We start from the raw sequence: 2,943 nt of genomic DNA, 5'->3' as shown, positions 1-2,943 counted from the left end.
ACCCCGTCTCTACTAAAAAATACAAAAAAACTAGCCGGGCAAGGTGGCGGGCGCCTGTAGTCCCAGCTACTCGGGAGGCTGAGGCAGGAGAATGGTGTGAACCCGGAAGGTGCAGCGAGCTGAGATCTGGTCACCGCACTCCAGCCTGCACAACAGAGCGAGACTCTATCTCAACAACAAATAAAAGAAATGTGCTCCTCCCCCTGGGCTGCTCATAAAAGCTTTATCGTGGGTGAAGCCTGACCCAGATGGAACGGCAGCATGTCCCAGGTCAGGGGGCCAAAGGCGCTGGCAGAGGCAGGATCTAGGCTTACCGAAATAACTCGGTTACGTATTAGAAAGCCGGGGGCAGGGGAAGAGGCTGTAATTTTATCTCTTCCCGAGTGCCCCTCTCTTTACGGTTTGGGCCTGACCTGGTGACTATTTGTACTTGAGTCACTCATTGTGGGCCAGACAACATCAAGATGCAATTTCTTTCAAAGTTAGAAAAATAAATAAATAAACGGAAGTCTGCTCCTGCTGGGTTTATAAAGAGCTGTTTTCTTCCTGAGCTCTCTGGCATGGTGGCTCTAATCTGAAATTTCTTTTTAATCATAGCAGGGGTCCCAATTAGCATGTTGGGTAATCTTTCAAGTAGAACTGGGAGTTCCGTGACCGTAGAGAGCCGAGGAAATGTTATGCGTGAAGCTCTGGAGGGAGAGGGCTGAGAAGGCCGTGCTGTCAGGCTCGTGCAGATACGTATGTCAATCAATGTGCATTTGCAGGCTGGATCCCAGTCCCCATTGCAGGCGTGTGCACCCTGCGTTTCTTGACCCCCAGTTCTATCATACCTGGACCAGAAGGATTGTATGGAGTGTACCCAGTGTTGCCTTCGGTGCAGAAACCCCAACTCTGCCCCGTCCGTAAGCCAGCATGCCAACACACAGGCCATGCACGCGTACCTACCCCTTCCCCCTGAGAACACAGGGCAGGAACCGAGCTGCATGTGCCAGCCTGTGGCGCAGAGTGTGGGGCGCCCCCGGCTCTCCATGAGATGGGCCGCAGCCCCGGACTCAGCTGGCACCGGGGCCCAGCTCCGATCCGGCACGCCGCTGACCTACTTTCCTTTGTTGTTGTTTTTGGAAGTGCTGATGTCAATGCAGAATTCAGCAGAGAGGCTGAGTGAGGAAAAAGAAGAGAAGGGGGTAGAGAGAGAAGAAGGGAAAGAATGAAGGGGAGGGAGAGCACCAGATAGGGATGGTGGTGGCAAGTTCCCTGCAACAGGGCTAACTGCCTACTGCCACTGTCCCTACAGGGCCTGCCCAGCGGGGCTGGGAGCAGCCTGGGCCCTGCGGGCTGAGTCAACAGGCAAGAGGTTTCTTCCCCCTTTCAATGCACAAGGGGCAGGAGGTGCTGCCCAGGCAGGCATGCCCAGAGGTGCCTTCCCTCAGAGAAGGAGCCAGGTGCGTCGGGCACGTCCCCGTGGGGTGCCTCCATCTGTCAGGCCATCGGAAGATGCCGAGCCGCAGCCACCCTGACGGCCGGGACACGGTGGAGGCTCCCCACACTTGCTGGGGCTGGAAGAAATTGGTCTTTGGGGATTCTGAAGGCAGCTTCCTCTGTTCTCTCGTTCCTTGGTAACCCACATGACAGAGCTCCGCCGGCAACTGGCCTGCTCACACCTCCCGTTCACAGGTGCCCCAGGAGAGCGGCAGGGACTGGGGCGAGATGAGCCCAAGACTGCCCCAGATGCACTGCAGAGGACCGTCCAACACGCTGCCCGCCCCTCTGGGGTCTGAATATCGCCCCTTCCTCGCTGCCTGACTTTCCCATGCTATAGTTGAGGTTGAACTCCGGCCCTGGGATGACAAAGACTCTGCCCTTTCCACCCATTCGCAGAGCCCAGTTGCTCCCCCAGTGTCCCTGCACCAGCTGCTACACAGAACCACGGCCGAAGCCTCAGGCTGAACCCTTCCTCCGGACACTTGGCCAACAGTTTCTTAATGATCAAACCATTTCAGATCCACACTCCTGAAACTCAAGGTTATAAGCCTTGTGATTCCACCGACGCAACACAGCGCCCCAGCCCGGGCTTTTGTTTTTATCCATGTGCCAAAGGGACTCCATTCCAGTGGGGCTGGGACCTGGAGTGTGTCAGCTTCTCCTGTTTCCCTCTCGGACGCTTCAGCCTCCAAACAAGCTTGGCACAGGATTAAAGTCACTCTCTCCTGCTCCATAAGCTCATACATTTTTCAAGCAAGGAAATATACAGGGGAGACAAAGCCCTCATATGCTGAAATTACACCCCAAAAAACAGGTTACCTGACAATGACTTGTTTCTAAGTGGAGCAGACGTTTCCAGCGGCGGAAGTGTTGGCTGGGTTGCCGGGGCCGCCGCCTTTTCCTCCCAACTTACTGCCTCTTAACCTCGCCCAGTCCCTGGGTTTAGAGCCGGGATAATAATTCTCCACACCTCCCTCCTCCCTGAGCTGGTGAAAGGCGTAATGAATCAACATCTGAAGCACTCTGAAGAGGCCGAGTTCGGGGTGCCGTGCGAGTACACAGCACCACCAGCCACCTCTCGAATCTACATCGAGCTGATTTATTTACCTCCCAAGAAAGAGACAACAGTCATCATATTTGCACTTCACGCTGTAGCTTCGTGCATTTCCCTACAGCACCCCTCCCTCTGCCATTGCTAAGGACTCCATTAAAGACGCTGCTTTTCCACGGAAGAGACGTCCCCTCTCCCAGCATCTCTCTCATCCTGAGGGTTGCAGCCTCCTTCCCCAAATCACAATCTGTTGCCACAAAACGTGTCGCCCCACGGTACACAGAGGGCCACAGCCTCTCCCCAGGAGGATGAGGAAATGGATTCCGTAGCAAAAGAGGAAATCAGATGCTGCCAATAATTACGAAGCGAAGCAGAGGTGCGTGAAAGGTAAATGGATGTCGTTTAAATGT

This window comes from Colobus angolensis, unplaced genomic scaffold, assembly GCF_000951035.1.
Source record: "Colobus angolensis palliatus isolate OR3802 unplaced genomic scaffold, Cang.pa_1.0 Scaffold110, whole genome shotgun sequence".
Lineage (NCBI taxonomy): Eukaryota > Metazoa > Chordata > Mammalia > Primates > Cercopithecidae > Colobus > Colobus angolensis.
This window is presented reverse-complemented; position numbering follows the sequence as displayed.